The 23,461-nt window shown below is 40.8% G+C and overlaps 1 long non-coding RNA gene across 3 annotated transcripts; it reads left to right on the top strand.

Moving 5' to 3' along the window:
• The first annotated feature begins 5,255 nt into the window (after positions 1-5,255).
• Positions 5,256-23,008, top strand: LOC128453642 (uncharacterized). Of its 3 annotated transcripts, none has more exons than XR_008341527.1 (4): positions 5,291-5,370; positions 15,732-15,881; positions 21,974-22,121; positions 22,280-23,008. It is a non-coding gene; the product is annotated as an uncharacterized LOC128453642 (long non-coding RNA). The 3 variants fall into 3 exon arrangements; XR_008341528.1 differs by lacking the exon at positions 5,291-5,370 and adding an exon at positions 14,691-14,810; XR_008341526.1 differs by lacking the exon at positions 15,732-15,881 and having other exon boundaries at positions 5,256-5,370; positions 22,280-23,006.
• The last annotated feature ends 453 nt before the right edge of the window (positions 23,009-23,461 follow it).

Here is a 23,461-nt window from a genome sequence, read left to right as displayed (position 1 = left end):
AAAGGAAACATTTAGCTGCATGTTTTATCACCTTGATGCACAGGCCTTGGCAAGTTCACTTCTAAATGTCCTACACTGACAAAAAATCTGTTATTTGACAGGAATTTACTGTATAATTTAGTTTTTTTTGCCTAAATTAAGTGTAAATGCCATAAAATACAGTAATGTACTTTTATTGATGTGAGACATACGATAAATGTACCAATCTGTTACCAATAACATAATTCTTTTTACAGGATTATTCTATTGCTAAATATTTTTGATTATCAAATTATACTTATGCTTTTGACCTTTTTACTTGTTTTTATAGTGTATCATTGTGCAAGAGTATTAACAGCACCATGTAACTACTAGAAGTTTTTTATGTATGATGCATGTTTCCGGTACCTGTTGTTTTGAATCACTTCCACATTGGGCACATGGACTCACTTTGACACTAGAATGAATCACTTCCAGGCTACGCAGAGAGAAATCTATCCTCTGACTCAGACTCTGGATGGATTCACAAAGCTCCCGTTATTATTTCTAACATGTACGTTCTATCCTCACTTTAAGTCTCAGTGTCACAGGTTTTCCAGCTGTGCATATGGAAGCTCTAATTGTCTGTATGTAGATTCGCAAACTTGTTCATTCACACCATACACCATATCAAGATGGAGGACAAGTCTTCACTTCCTTCCATTATTCAGAAATTAAGCTAACATGCTGCACATTTGTAGCCAGAGTCTCTGTAAAAGCATGCACCTGCTAAACAATCTGTTTTTCAAACTTCAAAAATTCACATTTGGACAAACATTAGTGTAATAAATTCAAATGACAGAAATCCCCTTTAAGAAATATTAATTTGGTGTGCATTTTGAGTTTTTATTCCGTTCCATTTCCCATCCACTAACATGGAGTGTTCAAGATGTATGACCTATTCTACAGCCAGCCACCCGGCGGTGGTCATGAGGCCTTGGCTTTACTTTTTAGGGAGCTGTTATTTACTGTCCTTGGTTCACACTGTATCTTTAACACATGCATAAACTGTAGTTATCATGTGTACCTCTGATTCAGTGTGAAACACAGACCTAAATGTAACATTCATGTGGTTCAATACTTTCCACAAAGAGACTCATTTTATGGCTATTTGCTTTATTTTGAACGTGATGGATTTGTGTAGCATGTGATCCCCCATTCTGGAAAATGATCAAACCAGCTGGCACAAGCTTTTCTCCAAATCCTTGTGAAAAAGTAACTCCACTGTGTATTATTGTTTGGTTATGTATTATTAGCCATATTTCTTTAACTCACTGCCAGAGTTTTCTCGGCCTCGAAATTTTTATTTCTTTATTTATTATTTGCGTAATTTTTCCACTCGTAACCGACTGACGATCTCCCGGAGCTATCAGCATCCCCGGCATCCTGCCCTCCTGCTCCTCCGCCCCGCTGACAAACTCCCGGAGCTATCAGCACCCTAGCATCCTGCTTTTACCTACGATAAATAAACATCATTGAACGCACCACCTCCGTGCTCAGTGTTTTGCCTCCGCTCTGGGGTCCACCCGACTCGTATCGTAACATGCTCTTTGCCTTTGCGCCCACCTGGTTCCATCATCACCAGCCTTTGAGAACGTGCCAAATTTGACTTTGAATTAAGTGTGCCGGAGTCTGAGGGGCCTCTTGCTCCACAGAATGAGGAAGATTAGAGGTAATCATCTCCTCCCACTGTATTCAATCTCTCACCTCACCATGCTCCTTAACACAACGTTGTTTACCAAGGAAAAGGATCCATCAAAGCCTTGGGAGGATGACACAAGGGAGAAAGCCGTGCCAACACACTAAGTCTGTGGGAAAGACTCCAGCCTACTGTCAAGTGAAGCATAATAAACAAATGCCTTTGTTTGATGTTTGACAGGATATGAAAGAAGAATGAAATAAATGTATCACAGTGTCCCTATGTGATTATGAGATAACCAAAGTGCCAAATGTAATTTATATGTTGACATTAGAGACGTACAGAGCTGAATTATATGTTGACACATCTTTCCAGCATGCTTATATACTGAGGGTTGCCTTGCATAATATAAGCACTTTTATTTCGTAGAGTAGTAGTGAAAAGATGCATTTGCAAGTCAGTCAACAATTACCTGCAGACCTCAGCATTAGGCGTATTGATTCAGACAAAAATAAACAGACTTCTAAGTTCAATTACACAATCAGCTCCCTGTGCCTGCTGACGTTTTTTCATTGCACCTTCCACGCCACACGCTCTCAGCAGAGGGAAACTGCAGCTCATTAGTACAGATGATCTGTAATTGATGTCTGGAACGATATGAAAACACTAGTTAATATTCCAAATCCAGCGTCTCGTAGCAGAACCAACACAAACAAATACGTCTCCTCTGGTGTTCCGGATGTCTGCCGATAACCGTTCGCCGACAAGCTGATACGAGATTGACAGGGAGGTTAAGAAAGTTGGCGTTGTTTAGAACCAAAGTAAAATTCTGCTTTTCGGTCGCTAATCACCTGGAAGGAATCCTCCCCTGTAAATGTGGGTGTAATATCACCGGGAGCAACACGTCTTCCAGTAATTTCATATAAATTATTTGTCTGCCTTCATTAACTCTATAGAGCACCTATGACACTCTCTCTCCCACGGAGTCGTGTTCATTCGAACTTCCCCTGACTTGTTATTCAGGCTAGCAAGCTAATGTCTGAACGCGTTTACTTAGAGTTGAGGAGGCCTCGATCCTTATACACTGTAAGTTCCAAGACGGCGAAAACTCTGCGAACATTCAACCGACAGCTAAATTCATTTGGAAAAAGCGGTCAAAGCGAGGTTGAGTGAGAAGTGAGCGACTGTCCTGCTGATTGTAAGTTTCATTACAACGGGAGGACGACACACCCTTGGTTTATCACATATATTAGGCATTAAGACATTTTGAAATTTAATCCATGAGATCTAAAACTCAAGAGTTGACTGTGATACCACTGAAATCATATATCTACTGTGTAAATACGAATCATAACAACTGCTCAATTTCAGACCATAGACTCGTCAGACGGACAGAGCGCCCTAAACGTGAAGGCCCTTATGATATAACAATATATGGTTATTTAATGAAGTGAACAGGTCTTTTCATTTTCTCCTCTTCAAACAGAAAGTCTACTTTTTTTCTACAACACTTAAAAATACCAAACACACGACCCGATTTAACAACACTCTGAAATCAAATGAACCCCGTCTACAAGTCAATCAATAGATAGATGGTCGTAGATAATGACGATAGGATCTACATTCACCATTCATAAGTCTCTAGTCCGCTCCCTACATTGCAATGTGAATCCAAATGTAAACAATGTAGCATGAAACTTCTTCCAGACCAGGGTGAAGGCTTTCAGGTGTGAAACATCCTCATAGCTTTATTTGTTGTACATTGGGAAATAGAGACCTGATGTCCATCTTTATTATTATTTATTTACAATCTATGATTCAGGCTCATTGGTGTTTGGATGTTTAAAAAAAAAAAAAACACAGACAAATTCTTTAAAACCTATAAATGCTCAGACTCACATTTGTATTGAACAAAGAAAGTAAAGAACAGAAACGTTGACGAGCACTCACAAGCACATTGTTTCTTTGCTGTGTGATCATGCACAGGCAGTTGTGTAAACTTGAACAAACATCACCTTACTTCTGTATAAAGTTATGTCCTACTTACACTTTAATGGCAAATATAGCGTATCTTCATACGCAGCTCATATAAAGCCGCTGTAATTAAAAGTTAAGGTTGTCCCTGGAGGCTCGGGCTTAATGGATTCACTGCCAGTAAGGAGCTGTTTTTTTATGCGAGCGAAAAAGAAACAGGAAGATCCGTCTTAACTAAGTAACAGGAGTATGGCTACAGTCAGGGACTGTTCAGCCGGCAATTTGATTCTGCCAGGGAGAATCAGCCCATCTCCAACTGTAAACGGTTTACTCTGGTTCCTGTCGCTGATGTCACTGTGTCGCCAGTGCCTCACTTGGATTTCTTGGAAGACGTAGGGACAATTTATTCTCAGGGTTGATCTTGTCTCTTCTTTATTTTCCCTCAGTGTCTTTGTGCGGATACAAACTTCCATATCCTCAGTTAAATGTAGCTTTTTTTTATAATAATTTTACACAAACATGATTGTCAAGTATCTACCTATAACTTGTGGAATTTAAAAAGAAAATAAACAAACCTTTCTTTCTTGTCATATCAACCACCCAAAGCGGTTTACACCACAAGTCACATCCACCCATTCACACATGTGCTGGGCTTTTCCTATCACACACAATTCACACTCCGCCATCAGGGGCAATTTAGGGTCGAGTATCTTGCCCAAGGACACTTAAAGCGCCGGAGCAGCTTGAGATCGAACCATCGACCTTCTGGTTAATGGACAACCCGCTCTTATACATAGCCATAGCCGCCCTAATGTGAAAAGATGAAAGCGAGGATTCAATTGTTTCATTTCTAAACCGATGTGGAGCAGGAACAAAACAACAACATGCCTCTTCGTCCTAATACATTCTGACTGTTCTGTATATTGATTGGTTACTGTCTGCTGTGTAGCAAAATTCACATTATGTCCCACAACACACTTACGTGAGAATATTCTGTCTTTCCTCCCACGTGCAGCACAGACCGGGTGTCTCTCAGTGAGCGAAGGTGTCTTTGTCTGTGGCATAAAAATGACAGATGTGTCTGGTTTTCTGTATGAAAGGTTACATGCCGACAGTTTGATAGAAATGCATGTGTATCCCAAGCAACCGGGCATTTCATAATACGACACAGTTTTGGGCTGTCAAAGAGGATCGAGCACACACACACTGCTTATCAAATAAAAGTAAGAATCAGTCATCTTTGCTGCCGTGTGTGTCGCAGCCACAGAAGGAACATTTACAGATTTTATCGGTTTATATACATGAATGACAACACACTCGTACAGCAGGTAAGATAGGGTGGGCTAATATTTAACACACTTTAGCCATATCTATTCATTCCCCGATCGATGATAAGGCCGTGATCTATTGTGTGTGTCTATTGTGTGATGGGCGAAGCACAGGTTGTGTAATAGGTTGAAAATGACATGCATTTAGTTTTTAGTTTTACAGAGACCCCCCCTATTTTTAAAAGGCAACTGAATCATTTTAACAGTTTGTCATGACAATTATACTCCACGTCAGTAGGTGGCGCGGTGGTGTCATGACAATTATACTCCGCGTCAGTAGGTGGCGCTGTGGTGCAGCGGTGGATCTGAGGGGCGTCTGTATGAACGGGCTCAGGAAGTGCGCACTTCATATTAAATCTGAGTTCGTTTTGAGCAAGACGTGTAACTAGTCTCCCTTCTTAAAATCCACAGGTAAGACAAAACTCAGTTTTAACAACTAGTTTAGTGTCGGTCAAGAGTGAATGTTATTTTGGTTGTTAGATGAGTGCTGATTAAAGTGTGGTTAAATTACAAGAATGTATAGTTTAGTGACTCGTCGGTTCGCGCCATTTTGTGTGAGGCCGCTGAGGAGTTGGAGTGTGTGCGTGCGGATTGTAAAATGTGATCTCTTGCACAGGCTAGCTTACCTGCACATTGTTTCTCTGTCCAATTGGCAGGGACAGGGGTATTGTTTTTCTCTGCGTATTCAAATGCAGTTCACGGCACTTAACTGGAGCAAGGCCATGGAACTGGTCAGCTAGTTGTTTCAAGTGTTTGGCAAGCTCCTCCTCCATCTCATCTGTGAATATTCTCTTTACCTCAGCTACTGCACCCCAGGCTACTGATTTTACTTTCCCTCTCTCTTTTTTATTATGAATCTTTTGAGGGTTGTCTTGTCAATATTTCTATCCCTTCCAGCTTTTCTTAAGGACTTCTTTCCTTGCATGACCTCAGCGGCTGCACTCTCCATCTCTGCGAGGGGTGTTTGGCCCCAGGTTGTCTTCCTGGTGTAGTTTCTTGGCATGATGCTATTTCTACAATGTTTATGACATTAAAAATAAAACATATATAATGTAATATAACAATAAAATATGTTTAAGACTAAACTTAACTTGTGCTTCCTGGTGGGGTAAAGTGGGACACTGTCTCACTTTACCCCACAGCATTTGTCCCACTTTACCCCACAGCCACCGTTTTAGAAAAACAACATCTCTTAGCAATTCAGGCTAATCTTCAGCTAGCATCAATCACACGGTTTTATATGTTGGAAGTTTACCAACATGTATGACATAAGTTTTTCTACCTGATTCAATTTGTTTTGACACAACAGTTGATTAAGTTCCAAGCAAGAAAAATTTACTTTTACAACTAATTTTTGTGAAAAAACATACTTTCCACAGCACCAGCATCAACTTCTCCTTCATGGCAAGGGGGGAATGGGAGGGGCTTGAAAACATAATGGTCACATGACCACAAATGTGTTCCGTTGCCTAGATACAGGGGGTGTCTCACATTACCCGATGTCCCACATTACCCCGCTCTCCCCTAACCAGTAAGTGAAATCGAATGGAGAATTGAGATGAATGATGTGTGAAGATTTATAGGTTGTGATATATAATATTAAATCTGAGTTTGTTTTGAGCAAGACGTGTAACTAGTCTCCCTTCTTAAAATCAAAAAAATGTATGTATCTATTGGTTACACAGTGCTCCCTAGCCTGTGTAACCCTTGCTGCTGGTCCAGATTCCCCTAGATCTGGTGCCGGTAACAGTTGTTCTCGTGATATTTCCCTGCTGCTGATGTTTCATACTGTGAGATGAACGGACATGCTGACCTTTCACTCATTCTGCTGCCGGGAGCCGACAGAGCTCTGCCAGGGTGCATGGTAACGCTTTTCTGTAGACAAGACAGCGGAATAACAATCCAACATTCTGCTACAATCACAGACTCCACAGGTTTTTTATCTGGATAATTTCTTTGGCATTTAGCCTTTATATGACAGCCGATAGAACAGAGAGAGAGGGAATGTGGGGAGGGGGGGAAAAGGGGGAATGGCATTTGACACAGGTCTCCAGCTGGAATTTGAGCCGTGGACATCATGGCCATGTGGCATGTGCCCAAACCATGAGATGCACCAGAGAATAAAGATTGTATCAAACCATTAAAACCAAATACAACTCATTTAAAGATAGCACACTTCCACTGCTGTCTCCACGAAGAACACTAAAGAGCATACAATGAATCACAGCTCACCGCACAGTAATATTAGGCTTTGGCTGTTTAAGATAGTGAAGTGTGTAATAGAAAAAGAGTTCATTTGAATTTTCAAAGTGGATTGATAAGGCTGCGAAACATTCCTGCTGAGGCAGCTCGAAACATTTACATGAGAAACACATCTAATGGTTATGAAATTTGTGAAAAAGCAGGTGAAACGCTGTGGGATGAATTGGCACGGGAACCATCAATGTGAAACCATGTGGCAACAGGTCCTCAAATTTCTGTACGAGACCTGAAAATGTGCGCTGAAACCCAAAAAGACCTTAGAAGGATTTACCTAAGCCTGACCCCGGATCTACCATTTGAAAGCTGGGACCCGGACCCGCCCAGGACAGAGAAACGCTGAACCCAGACCCGGCAGGAGACATATTTATTGCTTTAACATGTTTCATTAATTCACAGGGTCTCAAAACCAAACTTTGTGTCCTACCTATTGTAACGTTAGCAGCCTTTCCCCCTGTGCCTGGCTGTGATGCATTTAATCCATCTTCCAGGAAACTCAGTAAAACTCAGGTTTTCTGTGCACGCCCTGTGGCTGATTAAAATGACAGCAAACTTCATCCGCTCAGGATTTCAGATTAAACGTCTATTTTTTGTAAAGGTGACGGATGACAAATGCTGCTCATTTACAGTCAGCTTCGCATTTTTGTTTTAATATAATAAAGATAGCTTGGCTCGTCGTGTCTTCTCAGGTCTTCTCAGGTCTTCTCAGGTCTTCTCAGTTATTACACATAATATTAAGTGGACCGGGACCTGCATTTATAGAACGGAGCACAACCTCAACCCAAGTGACAATATAAAACCTGAATCTGAACCTGTACAGGTCCCGGGTAGGGCCTTGGGGTCCTATGGTTGGGCTGGACCTGTGAAGACCTCAACCTTCAACCTTAGTAACTAGGGCATCAGTTCCCATCCATCAATTAAAAAAACCACTGGAGAAAAATATAAATGACTTACTTCCATCATTTGACAATACCATAGGAAAAATTTCCAAAAATCCATGAACAAGTGTAAGGCTTAAATGAATAGTTCAACAGTTTTTGAAATACCTGTCAGAATGTTAGATCAGAATATCAAGAACATTCTCATATCGGTTTCTAAAATGTAAGGCCACTGCCAGAGGCTTTTTTTTTTTTTACTTAACTCAACTTAAAAAGGGGGAAACAGCAGGCCAGGATGTTTCTGATGTTATCAAAATCTGCCCACCAGCAGCTCTAATGCTTTCAGTTAACAAGTTAAATGTCAGGTTTTCACAAAACGACCAAAGCCTAAAATTACAATTCACAGTTCTTTGGGATAACATCAGGCCTGGCTGTTGCTAAGCTGGTACCCAGACAGCATAGAAAGTAGATTTTCAATGTGTTACTTTGAAGAAAACAAAGCTTCAGGGGAAGTTGATTAAAGATACAATATATGACAATATTCCATTAAACAAGACTAGACCTGTGTTATCTATTTTGTTGACTTAAATTATCCAAAATGTTTCCAACAAACTTTGAGATATCTCCAATATAATTAGGTTAACAGGACATTTAAGTTTAGTCGCCTTTACCTGTGTTATATAATTTATATATTACCCTGTGGATCAGCCTTGTCTGCTATAGCTTCCGGAGAAAACGAGATATGACGGACGAAAAACTGCGATCCAGCTCAAAACAGCTGGTCAACTGGTTTTCCTTCCAATGATTTGGTCGCTCACAGCAGATCATGATTATTAATCGCCATTTGCTGCAGAAAGTGAATAAACTATCATACAACACCACATCTGTAAATGAGATTTGCGTGTCAGTCATGTCAGGTTGATTTTCAACTGCAATGTTTTTTGAGAGACAACTCCCATGATCCCACGCTGCTTCAGCTGCTGCTGTTTTAATTAAGAGACTCCTAGCATCAGAAGTTACATTTAAATATCTAAAACAACTGCCAGATTAGGGCTGGGCGATATGGAAAAAAATGTTATCACGATATGTTTTTCCATATTGATCGATCTCGATTCTTATCACGATATGTAGTTTTTGCAGATGCTGCCAGTGTGAGGGGCATCCTGAAGCTTGAAGAAACAAGAGATTCACTGAAACTTTACAATAAAGTTTATTAACATAAAAAAAAATGAAAATGCCTTCCAATAATGAGCACAAAATGTTTTTGTGAAGGTCTTCATGCTTCCATTGATCAAGAGAGCATCAGGGCCCATAACTAGCAAAAGAAAATTCAGAGCAGCGCTCTTAGCTCATTCAGAGTCTTATATGCTTAGTGCAAACTAAGTGACTGGTCCCTTTTCACTATATTTTTAATTTTTTGATTTTGTAAACAACTTAAAAAAAAAAAAGTAAACATGTGGGTCAGACCCTCTGACACATTCAAGTGCTAAACTGTGAGCTCGTACCTGTGGTCTAACACTTTGATCAGTTTCCTGAAGCCGTCCCTCTCCACTGTGCTCAGGGGCATCATATCTTTAGCTAAGCAATAAGTATTAGCGCTCGTTATATTTTTGCCCCGCTTCGATTGTTTTTAATATGGGGCAATGGCTGCAAAACACGACTGGATGGACTGTTGTTTTGCTAACAGAACAGAATTGCTCCCGTTAGCGATGCTAACGGGAGACGTAGTGGTCTTGCCTGTCTCTTTGTTTGGTGTCGTGCAAACTTGAGCCCGCAGAGTCAAACTCTCTGTGTAATCACTGGGATAGTGCCGTCTCAGGTGATTGAAAAGGTTTGTGGTGTTTCCCGTCCTGGCTGGTACCGACCGCCGGCATATTTTGCAGACCGGCTTCGTCTGCTCCTCGTCATTTTTGCCGTATCCAAACCACGTCCACACACCTGACGTCGCGTTACCCTTTTTTTCGACAATGTCTTCGGTTTCGGGTGATGTAGTGACGTCGCTTTCACATTCGGCATTATTTTCGCTGTCCCCGACTTCAGTTTCACTCCTTTTTTCTCCTTTTTCCAACTTCGTTCTCTCGTTTTCTCTCTCTCGCAACTGCAGCTACTCTCACGATGGGAAGTGGGCGTGTCGTGTCCTACCTGCAGACGGCAGCCGGCAGACTCCGACACTGTTGTTGCGCTTACTTTTGCCACGTGAGATCGAATACATGTCACAAGGAGATAATCGAAATCGATCAACATTTTATCACGATCCCGAATCGAGATCGAAAAATCGCCCAGCCCTATGCCAGATTATAGGGAAAGTATTTGGATGGAGACATAATACTGTCTGTAAAAAGACTTATTCTATTGTGTGTTGCGTGAACTCAACTCTTTCAAACTCATCAGCTCATGCATCATGCATCCATGAGCGAGGTGAATTTTGGAGTGACATACATCTCCAGGGTGATTCCTCGACTGCCGGCCCTCGGGGCTGCGCGTATGAATTTAAGCAGACAGTGGTTTGACATTGGAGTTGGGCCAAATGAGCGAGGGCTGAGCTAATAGCAGCCCTGGGTCTATTTCCTTCTCCAGTGCTCTCTCAAGGTCATGGAAGCTACAGAGCCACGATAGGCTGCTTATCTCCTCCTCGGGCAAGATGGGGTAGTGCCATTAATCAACCAGTGTTAGTTACACAGGCGAAGTTCCGAGTGAACGGGCAAGTCAAGGTTTGTGTTTGCATGTAAACATATGCACATACATTTGAGCTTTATTCTGATTTCAAGGTTTTCTGGATGGGGCGTCTGGTGGGTTTCAGAAAATGTTGCTGTGTATTAAAGCAGACACATTTCCTTTCAGCACTCCTGTATATGTGCATGAAGACATGACTTCTGGGTTAAGGTTCACCAGTGTCCATGTGCATGTATAGAGATGCTGCTATGTGTTAATATAGCAGAGATCAGTTAATAAAGCCCAAAAACTCCACACCACAATATGCTGTCTGCTATAGTTACCGTTATAAATCTATTGCCGCGTGAAGCAATTCATTTTCCACACTGTCTGTTATCGAGAGGAGTATACTGCATGTGGAGACTTCAGGGGCAGAGCCTGTGTGCACACCTCCCGGAACAAGATAAATGATGAAGTGAGGCAGCTACGTACATTCAACGACAATGCGTTTGCCTACCTCTGCTGTGTATCCCGTGCTCCCTCTGTCACTGTCTCAAGGTGTAATGTACTGTAAAATGGAGCTTGCTTCACTAAGCCCCCTTTATTAGTTTTTCTTTTTATAGGCAGCGATTTGCACAAATAATTTCCTGCTCTCCATATGTTCGATATGGGCCAGCGCTCAGGTTTTCCTGCTCAAATTAGCACTTGTGCAGCAGGGCAGTGCGGTGGTCTTGTGTGTCTCCGATACTGTATACAGCTGTGCACCTGCACAATTCCTTTCAACACCGTGTTCAAACACACTGACTGATATCATACTTTCTATATCCTTTAGTCCTATAACTACAGCGTCACACACAGTTGTAATTAAAACATATAGGCTGAGGTTTTTTGCTAATATTACGTCGGATTAAATTATGTATGTTTCCCATCCTAACCTCTGAGCCCCTGTTCTGCCTTTCCAAGAGGATCAGCAGGCTGCTGATAATTGTTGAGAGGCCATCTACTGTATTATGAATGAGGATGATTTGGCATTCCCCCGCTGTCCTGAGGTCTTTCGCTGTAGTCACACTGAAGGTGTGCTATTGGCGTGGTGCATCTGGGCCTGGAGCATGTCGCTTTGATCACATCTCCACAATGACAGCCTCGTGTGATCCTACTTTAAGGTGACAGTGCAAAGCTTAGGCTTGTGTGTGGCTACAGGAAAAAGGCCACGGGAGAAGATGATGTTTGAATGAGGGTGGATAAGTGCAATGGATAGTACGACTGAGGGACATCCAGATGGATAGTGAATGTGATCCTGAATTATGTATGTAAGACGGTTGCATGCATGGTAAGTGCTGTAGCTCTGCTGCACTGATACTGATGAGATGCAAAGAGACATCAACACCGGACGCATGCATGTTTTTTAATCGTGCAGATTCATGAAACCTGAACAACCGAGATTTTTTTGTGATTCAGCATCCAGGCTGCAAACCGACGTGTCCTTCAGCGGAACCGACGATGCAGGATTATGTGGAAGGAAAACTGACAGTCAAACGGAGGAAGTGTGGTTGTACAGGGCAGCAGGAGAGAAGAGGCTAAAGGAGTTGACTGTCCTTGGACGTCCTTCAGGGATGTCATGGTCTTGCCTTAATGGAGTAGATATGTCCCTGTAAAAGCTTTCAGTCACAGAGGCAGAGTGGGCTTCAAAAACAGCTCATGCAGAACTGTCAGTATTCCGTCAATGGTGCTGAAGAAAACGCTCACTTTCACTCTAGAGGAACACTTCTTATAGGGAGCCTCACCATTTCTTAGAGATTTATTAGCTTGCAGCCTGACACTGTATGTGTCCAAACAACAGCAGGTCCTTCTCCTCTGCTGAATTATCAATGACGGAGTCGGGAACCTCATCTGAAATGTCTCTCTGCATGTTTTCACGTACAAACTATGATTGGAGATTGCTCTGTTCCCCTTCAGGCGTTTTGTCCTTGTCAAACGATGTGTGGCCTCTTCGCTCACTCCACCAGGACAAGAAGCTTTGCATCTGGGCCCATCTTCTGCTGAGAGGCAGGGAGCGGCTAATCTGGTCCGGCAGACACACGGAGTGCGCAAGATGGGCTTAATGTCCCTTTGTTTACTAAGCTCATCTACCATCCAAAGGAGAGCGAGTCTATAAAGTAGGTTTAAACCCTTTCATTGCGAACGGGACATTGAGCGGTTACGAATACTTATGGCATTGAGGATAACCCCAATTATTGGCATTGAATGCTCATAGGCAGGAGGCTTCACCCGGGGATTTTGTTTTGTCTAAACAAAATCAAGATTTGCGTCCGTGCACTCAAACATGCTCCATCCCAATAAAAGTGGCAACCGAAAGAAACACCATAACTGGATTGTTTTGATCTCCTCGCCTGCAGTTGTGAGCCCCTGTGGGAAAACGGGAGTGCCTGGAATGCAGCGCAGCCAAAGGCGAGGAAGCAGTCGGCGGTGTTGGACGCGGAGCATGTTCTCATGAGAGCGCGGTGCAGGAAGGAGAAGAAACGAGGAGGCTGCCTGCTTTCATTAGATGAAATAGCAGGAGGGCTTTATGTGGACAAACCCAAGATTAATTGGATTCCGGTGATCTGCTCAGAATGCGACACTGTCTTGCAGAGTTATGAGCCAGGCTCAGCCGCCAATAATGCTGTGACTCCATTTTGAAGCAAGCATGCTACTCACTTGACAATCTTGTGCAACGTGCAGGTGTGTGTTGAAACGTCACTCCAGCTCGTGCACTGACAGCTGTAGATGTGAGCCTCTTTTTTTTCAGAACGACACAGTTTTGACATACTTACCAGCGTTTCCTCAAACAACAGGATAAAGGTCTATTTTCGAGAGAGATATTTATATAAGGATGCAACAATCATGTAGATTAATAATGGTTATGTTCTTTTCACAGTACAAATGAACAAACAGGTGCACGTCTAGTCTTCCCATTATGCTTTGGCTGGTTTCCTGGCAAAGCTAACAAGGTCTTTGCTCATCATAAATAACCGAAAGCTTTACCCACACGCTACAGATCATCTTCACCATCTGCACTGCCGCGAACTTTACAAGAGACTTTCTGAAGGCAAACAAATCCCACATGCTCCACAAACTGTCAACTGTCACCCTCATCACGCCGTCGCTCGGGGCCCGTGGATCTACACCCAGTCAGAATCTCCTTTGAGAAGAAAAAAAGAAAGCATCACACTCTCTCTGTGTCACACTTGCCAGTGCCTCTGGTGTCTCAAAGTATCACACTGGGCCTCTAATAGCATCCATCCTTTCATATTTGAAGACATTGCTGTATGCCTGGCCTGCAGATAGCCGGGCTCGTAAAGGCCGCTGCCGCAGAATTTTCAGTCCCCTACTGATAACAATAATCTGAACAGACTACGGCCACTGGAGCAAATAAACAATTAACCTCTACAGTCAACCACAAGCCTGTGTACTTCCATCTGTTCTCAGGCTGTTATCAGACACTCATCATCCTCTGTCACTTCCTGACCTAATGTCAGTTTCATTTTCATATTTTTGCCCAATAAAATGAAGACGCACAGTTACTGGTATTAATTCTGTTAATGTGTTAATATAGTCTCTGCACCACCTACTAATAAAGGTGAACTTGGACTTATCCCGGCACAGACATTAACATTAATAGTGGATGTGCCAGTTGTAATAATATTATGTAAGGTGTTTCCTAACAACTCCCTGGCTTATCCTTTCAAAGTTTGATACTAACATTTCCTGTCGTTTGACAGCACTATGTGGGTATGTATCTGTTTGTGTGTGTGCGTATGTGTATGTGTGAGTCATTAATTCAACTAGCTTTATCATCAGGTCAGAATTTGTCCAATATCTTGGCTTATGACCTGATAACTACACAATCTACACAACTTAGAATATCAAAGTAAACATAGCTGCTAAACATGAATTTGTATAAATGGATTCTGTGAATTTGCAGAGAAACTGCAGGCGAGGGAGAAGAGTTAAGGGGCCGGATATCTGCTGGTTTCCATTTCTATGTCTGACGTTTGATCAGGTTATGGTTGCCCACATGAGGTGAACACCGAAAAAAAACCTCCAAAAAGAGTTGCTGTTTGTGTTTGGTGTAGAGAAACGGTGAATGATTGAATCAGAATATCTGCTCTCTGCAGCTGAAGCCCTAAAATGTTTTACGACATGTATATAAAATATCATATCATCACAAAGCCATACATTTATATAAGGTGTCAACATGTTGGTATCCTGTGAAAGCTGCACGGGTTTGAGATAAAGATTAAGTGTAAGAACTGTTTGCAAGGGTAAAAATGGGCAAAGAAAGTGCAGACAAACTCAGACTTCAGAGTCTATTTCCACCAATTTAATTTTCACATAATAAATTATCACCACGTCTAGATAAGAAATAACTTCTATGACTTCTAATGACTAATACGTTCCCCATTTGATTTTGGCGTACCCACTGACAGAGTTATTAATGTTTGAATCCACAGTGGGCCGTGCGGCAGCACACTCTCTTTGGGAGGGCTGATGAAAAATCTGGAGGCGATAATGTTTGAAATATATGAACTCTAATTATATCTACATTTGAATAAGTTATCTATCAAGCTCAAATCAGCGCGAGGCATTCGCCCCCACAGCATATCCAAAATGCTATTTACCACATTATGCACCAACTTAATGGTGTATTAAGAATCAATACATGTCACATTTTCTCTTAGGAGACACATGGGTAATCCATACATACATTTATTCACGCATCAGTTAAAGTGGCATAGTAGGGCCTTCGATATGAACTAGTAATTATACTGCAATTAGTATTACGACTTGGTGATTAAAAATGAAGTTTTAATTACAATTTGGATTTTTTTTTTGAAAAAGACTAGAAAATAAGAGTTATTTTTTATGTTTTGTCAGCTCTGTTTGTGTTTTTGAGAAAATTACCTAATTTAAATGTTAAACCACAATGATGTGTTTTCACAGAGGAAGAGAAGTGTTTCTGAACAGTTGCCCGGAGCATGAATGATGCATATCCAAATGAGCTGCCTGATTATAAAGAGCGTGAACCTTGCAGTCATAACTGCTGTGGCATTAGCTGCAGGGGACCTCTGGCTCGGGGATGTGTTGCAGATGGTAAGACATACAAAGTCTTTAAAATCCTAGGCCCACATTCTCGCCTCTAAGACGGCGGAGAATTGTAGTAGTATAAACAATTTTAATATCTACAGTATTTTATGAAGGAAAGGAGCAGCCGAGGGAACCTCTTGGTTGAATGTGTAATCACTGCCGCTGTGTGACTTTTTCAAGAGTTATCTACACTGCAATGAAAAAAAAGATGCAATCCCACTTAAGCCTTTATGGGTATTCTGAAACGGCACTCGAGAAAAACATTTTAATCTTCCATCTTCAACAGGTCGATGCAGAGATTGGCTGTGATCTGTGTTCGTGTCATTCTCTATATCTAAGGAACAATCAAGCGGGCGTAAACCCACTGATACCAAGCGGCTTCCACAGCATGTCGTTTATTTTGATCACACTTTGTAGGTGGAGACCGCCATGAATATGTTAATCATCTGCGTCTCACATGGAGATTTTGCACATGGAGACTTCTCCCTTGTCAGGGTGCTCGTCGAAATAATCCTGAAAGCGATTCAGCTTCGCTTTCATTCAAAGAGCAGATAGTTAACAGGGATGCAGTTTACTTTGCGCTGTGTGCTGCTCTGCCCGGCAGCAGGAAATTCTCTGTTGACAAAGTATGAAGGGCTGCTGCAACAGTAGGGCAGGGAGGAAATTTCTTTGTACCAGCTGCCAGGGTAATTAGTTCCTCGCTGAATTATGCATCAGCCGAAGTGTCAAGCAGTATTAGAATCAGGTAGGTACAGACAGAGAGGACAGAGGAGGGCCGTCACACAAAGCTCGTAAAGCCTCGCCACAGCAGCCAATCTTGCCATATTGGAAGGTTCTGCTCGGGCCATCAGTGGAGCAGCGGAGCAGTAAATAGATGTTCTTATAATACCACCTATCCACATAAGAGAGAATTGTTTTGAAAATACTAAGTAGAGTTTTTTTCTAGAAGATTCAGGGAACTTATAATTTCGATTCCTGTTGTAAAAAATATGAAAAATCAAAATATAACATACAAATAGAGATTGAAATATAAATTATTGACATTTAGAATGTTGCACTTATTTAGTTATTTGGAGAAAAGCATCCCTACATTGTTTTTCTGCAGTGAACATCAATTTTATATTACAACTCTTTCAACATCATTAGTGCAAAATCTGTTCAGAATATCCCCTTCGTTACACAGACAGTTAACCTACAGAGGCTATTGGTCTTTGCTCAGCCCCATCTGATTGAGGGACTCCCTCTGTTACCCTGTGACTCAGAAGGTTAAAATGTGACTCACACTCTGTTTGACTGTGTCATGATTCACTTCATGAGGTAGGATCCACAATCCTGGGAACAAACAGCTGATGCAATGAGATGTGGACTGTGATTTGTGACTGTGATTATGTATTAATTTACTGTGACACATAAGAACCCTTCCATTGTATATCAAACAAAGCACACTGTTAAAATGGCATCAAACACAAACTAACACATAGTAGGAATCTGTCCTAATTTAACACTAATAACTGTAGCCTCAGTGAAGACGAACAATGAATCTAGCCAAAAAAAAGTAAGCCTACATGAAATATAAAAAAATGAAGCAAAGATATCCTTCACTTTTGATGAGCCAGAATCTGGAGTCGCTGTATCGATGTCCCGCTGAAACACAAAGTTGCCAAAAGCATAAGAACCATTTGAAAGAAATGAATTTTAGTTTTTACTTTGACTTCTAAGTTTGGCCCATGTCCCAGCCACTAACATGGAGGAGACAGAGTGTTAACCTATGCTGCTGCCAGCCATCAGGGGGCGATCAAGACGTGTTGACTTCACTTTTGGGAGCTGTCATGTCGTCGGTCTTGATGCATAGTCCATGTTTTCTACTGTCAGGTCGTCCACTTTCTGAGTGAACATTCTGAGAAGCATATAAACTTAACAGCCATGTGGGTCCTCTCAAAAGTTGAATGCTGTCACGGGGCCGACATCTTTAATAACTGTACATTCACTTTAATGGGTTTGTTGTAAACAGGGTTTATAGGCTACGCAGGTTGTGATGTGGCTCAGTCAATATCAATATCAATTTAATACTTTTTTGATCATATTAAAAAATATTAAAAAAAATGACATGATCATTGAATGTCATTGTCAATGTCAATTTTTAATATATAGCAAATTAAAACAACTTGGTTGACCCAAGCGCTTGACAAAGTATAAGATACAAAAAGAGGACAGCAACATGCAATTCATCAGAATACTAGTAGTACAAATAAAATAAGATATAAGAAAGTATAAGAATTTAAGTTAAAAATAATATAAAATATACAGTACAATAAAATAAGATCTTCTGGGATAAAAAAAGTTCTCAACTGGAGAATAACTACTCACAACACTGCAGTATTACCGAGGTTTATGTTTCACACAAAACTAAAGAGCAAGATGTTGCAGTAAAAACCTAATTCGTTCAAACATGATTTGACAAATGTAGCATATTTTGATGATTCAGTTGGCTTCTCTCAAGGCTCAGAAATTCGAGCATAAAAGATAAAAAACTTGCAAATTCCTTGGTGTGAGGCTGACGTTAGCCTCTCAGCGGGGTCATGTCCTGTCAAAACCTTCGTGCCTACTGTCGGAAACTAAGCTATGGTTCTCTGAGCATGCTGCACTGCCGCTGTGTAAGTGTCAGTCACCTTGGGCTGGGATGCAGAGGAAATCACAGCTCTGTGAATAGGAGGAGTGTCCCTATGGCACAGAGCACAGATGGCACAGAATTACAGCCCTGCCTTTTCCACATAGCTCTCTCATTCTGCTTCTTTATAATGACTCATGCAAATGTGGAAACACAAATCTAATCCTCAGTCAATCACCCATTCAGCAGGACATGTTCATCGTTTTAACTGGAAAACAAACAGAATGGCCCAGTTAAAGGTCTATTCAGCAGCATATCACGAGAGGAGTTTGCAGCCATAACATGCTCTGTTAGGAAGCAGTAACCTGAAACATTCTCCCTATAGACCATCGATGCCAAGACCACGTGATGACAAATGCTTTGGTTTTCTAAACATTTACAAAGTGGTGTGTTATTCACCATGCAGTGTCTGGAAACATGAATTAACATTAGCAAGACCAGTAAATTATTAACATTAAAAATTAAATATACAGTATGATAAAACAATACATTACGTTCTACATTCTAATGTGTGTCTGTGTATGGTAATAACTATATTTGTATGTGAGTGGGTACAAAAAATACTCTTATATTGTAGACATATGTTGCATCATATATTTATCTCACATCCCATCAACAAATATATGTAACTATAAAAGATAGACATAAATGTTAAAATACATATGTATATATATATGTATACATATACAGTGCCTTGCATAAGTATTCACCCCCCTTGGACTTTTTCCCATTATGTACTGTTACTAACTGGAATTCAAATAGACTTAAATAAACTTTTTCCCGTTTGATCAACAAAACATGCATAGTACTTTGGAGGTGCAAAATAAATTTTATTGTGACACAAACAATAATGAGAACAAAAAAGTTGACATCTGTTGGGTGCATAAGTATTCACCCCCCTGTGTCAATACTTGGTAGAACCCCCTTTCGCTGCAATTACAGCTGCAAGTCTTTTGGGGTATGTCTCTACCAGCTTTGCACATCTAGAGATGGAAACGTTTGTCCATTCTTCTTGGCAAAAAAGATGAAGCTCAGTCAGATTGGATGGAGACCGTCTGTGAACCGCAATCTTCAAGTCTTGCCATAGATTCTCTATTGGATTGAGGTCTGGGCTTTGACTGGGCCATTTTAAGACATTAACATTCTTTAATCCAAACCATTCCTTTGTAGCTCTGGCTGTATGTTTAGGGTCATTGTCCTGCTGGAAGATGAACCTCCGCCCCAGTCTCAAGTCTTTTGCAGACTGCATCAGATTTTCTTCAAGGATTTCCCTGTATTTGGCTCCATCCATCTTTCCCTCTATTCTGACCAGTTTCCCTGTACCTGCTGAAGAGAAGCATCCCCACACCAGATCTTTGTTAGGGGTTTCACAGTAAAGGGGGTGAATACATATGCACTCAACACTTTTCAGATTTTTATTTGTAAATAATTGTGAAATCCATGTAATATTTCCCCCCACTTCCAAATGATGCACTATTTTGTATTGGTCCATTACATAAACTCACGATGAAATAAATTTTAATCTGTGGTTATACCATGACAAAATGTAGAAAAGTCCAAAGGGGGTGAATACTTATGCAAGGCACTGTATATGCATATGTACTTATCTTATATATTCTTAGGATTTATGCTAATGCAGGGGCATACACATATTTTTATGCTAATATAGATATTTTCAATGTGATGGACATACACATTTTCACTGTGAACATTTCAAATGTTACAAACTTCCATCTTCATATATCCAGAGAATGTGCTGTATGTATACTGGCTTATAGGTGACATATATGGCAATGCCATTCCTAATATAGAGCATAAAGGTCCTGTACTACATTTGCGTACGGGTTAGTGGCTGTTTTTGCTGCCCGGTTATGTGTCTGCTGAAGTGGGGACGAGTGATTGAATGGGATAACCTCAAAACTCAAGGACTGGGTTTGCTATTAGCTGCTACACTCTCAGAGGAGAGGCGCTTCAGTCACTGTCTGCTGGGTCTTTCCCTCGGAGCCAATACACAGACACTGACATGCAAACAGAAATATGTGAACCTATTCTGGAAGCAAAGCACATACTCACACTCTCTCACACACACACACACACACACACACACACACACACACACACACACACACACACACACATACACAGTAGCAGCATTCCCACAATCACAAGCAATAGACAACAAGTACTGAACCGTGTATTGTGCACTAAAAGAAAATTATTAAGTCTCCTACAAGCTGGAGTCAAACCCTTCTTGTTCCCTCCCGGTGGGTCACGCTTGTTGATCTAAGGCTAACCAGATTTGAGTTAAGGATAAGTGTATTCATGATTTCATTTCCATGCACGCTTCCAATTTAAACACATTAAATATTTAAAGTATCCATCCAGTGTCTGGAAATGTTGTGTGTCAGTCGTATTGAACATCTGAACTCCAGCCCGGGTTTGCTCAGCACTCAATACTGAGGCTCCTCCTACTGTCATACAAAGACAGACATCGCTTCAAATAGAGAAGTATCTTCACTCAAATCTTAGTGAATATAAGCAACAGGCCAACATTAATGAAAACTACAAAAAAGGTAGACTCGATCTGATAAAAATACTAATGTTAGCTAAAGACTTGCCATGTTTTGGATCATAATGGTACTATAGTGCTCGTCTTATGTATGCAACCCTGAACTGGAAAACAACGATAGAAAATGCATATATGTCTGACAAAATAAATTAAACTTTAATTGTTAATACTGCTTTTACTTCTGTTTCCATTTTTACCTCTGCTGCAGCTGTTACAGTGCATCTCCTTCCCCTATAAATTATGTTCATATACAATCGAGTACTAGTTCCATCAGGATTATAACAGAATTACAGAAACATTTATGCAAAACATGTTTGAACTGTATCTGCAAAACAGTTACTGTGAGTAATGTCATATAGTTGTTGCTAAAACATCCACTCCTGACAAATAAAACATCATCAACAACTTTATGGTTTAATTTAGGTAACGTGTTCACATTCACAATAAAAATCTTTTGCTAAACTTAATCACATTTTACGGTGGTGTGTAGTGTACAGTCGTGTTCTTTTATATCCAAACACACCAATCCTCTTCACATCCAAAGCTGTATCCTTGTCTCTTCTACAGGCTACTTCTTGAAGATATATATTTTTTCCAGTTAAAAACAATCCTGTATGTTCCCCAATAAATATATTTGACAATCAAAACTAAATCAGTTATGTAAAACTTTATTTAGAAAGGAGTTTTCTTTTCTAGGTTGCCCACACGAATGCATTCTAACATGCACTGTAAAATAACGTAATATATCCCACAGCAGGGCTGCACACTTAAACTTAAATACTATCTCCTGCCACTTGAATTGGATCTTATTTGAGCTGTGAACCATGTGAGACAGTGCATATTTAACTTTAATGTTCGCAGGGTCCTTGTGAGTGCAGAGTTTGCAGAATCTGGAGGGGCCTTCCAACAACCACTGCCATCAGTTACAGCTGTACCATTACTGAGTTAATGGGTTTCAGGTCAGCTCTTCAGCCGCCATCGCCGCACTGTGTGGAGCGAGAGCAGAGAGGTGAGTGCAATCGAGAGGATACCGCTGCGGTTCCACGGTGTTACCTCGCCCCAGTGTTGAGATGCTGCCTTACATTTGAACTGGGTCATTTGTGCGATTCAACACACGACAAAATGTGTGTCTTCCGTTTTATTTATTTATTTGTGATATTCTTTCAGGCATTTTGCCTTTCCTGACGGGACGGTGAGCATGAAATGGAGAGAGAGAATGAGGGGAGACGCTCAGCGAAGGGAGGGAACCGAATCTATGGCAGCTGCAGGAAAGCTCAGTGTCTGTGTCCTCCACCAATGTATTCATTTCTGCAGCATCTCCTCCCTTTCATTGTTCATCTGTTCCTCCATGTAAGTTGAGAGTGTTTAGCTTTAGCAGTAGATTTTGGACAATTAACATGAACTGTAATTAGCTAAAAACTATTTCATTAAATTCTGTTGGTTTTGTTGTTGACAGACCAACTTTATGATTATATAATTAAATGGGCCTAAAAACTTGTTCAACCAGATGAAATCTTTTTTTAATTTAACGTTATTTTGCAAAAAAAAATATATTGAAGGTAAATAAAGTTTATTTTCCATTCATGAACATTCATTTAATTGTATTTATCAATTGATATATTTATAATTATGCAATAAATATAAGTAATATGCTTAACCAGCAATCTTAAATCAAGTGGTAAACTGAGTATTTATATTCCTTGAACACTAGGGGGAGAAGTTCTTGCAATATATTCAACATTAGATGTAAGAAAGATGTGTTCTAACTGTTTCTCGAGGTCACACGTCTCTGAGCCCTTTGTCTATTTCCATTTCAACCCATATTTGAAGAATTACGTGATGCAGCCTATAGAAATGTCTTAAATATATTGATTATGATGCATTGCTGGAAATAAAGTATATTTCCATTAAAACATTAGGCAGAAGAGAAGGTCATATTTCTTTGAATGTCTTGTGTGTATTTATGTGTGTGTTTGTGTGTGGATGTGGGTGGGGGGCATAGGCTACATAAAAAAAAAGATCAAAAAGAACATGCTGGTAATTTAAAGCTATCTCGTAAACACAAGAGAAAAATCTCCTTCCCACAGGTTCATATTTGTTTTTTGGTCCTGTGCATTTCAGCTTAACTGATTCACTTTATCTCCAGAGTTCCATATTATAACAGGGCACAGTGGGGGCAACGTTTGGCAGCGATCAACCACAGCGGAGCTCTTTGCCATTTAGTCGCGTGTAAACCAGATTACCTGATCATTTAGTCTTCATTGGACAGGCGGCCTGGCTACTCACCGCGTGGTCCTGTAGGCTTCTCCTTCTGTAAGTGTTGGCGTTGGGACGAGGTCCCAGAAAGAC

The sequence above is a fragment of the Pleuronectes platessa genome, chromosome 12 (assembly GCF_947347685.1).
Source record: "Pleuronectes platessa chromosome 12, fPlePla1.1, whole genome shotgun sequence".
In the NCBI taxonomy this organism is placed as follows: domain Eukaryota; kingdom Metazoa; phylum Chordata; class Actinopteri; order Pleuronectiformes; family Pleuronectidae; genus Pleuronectes; species Pleuronectes platessa.
This window is presented reverse-complemented; position numbering and strand designations above follow the sequence as displayed.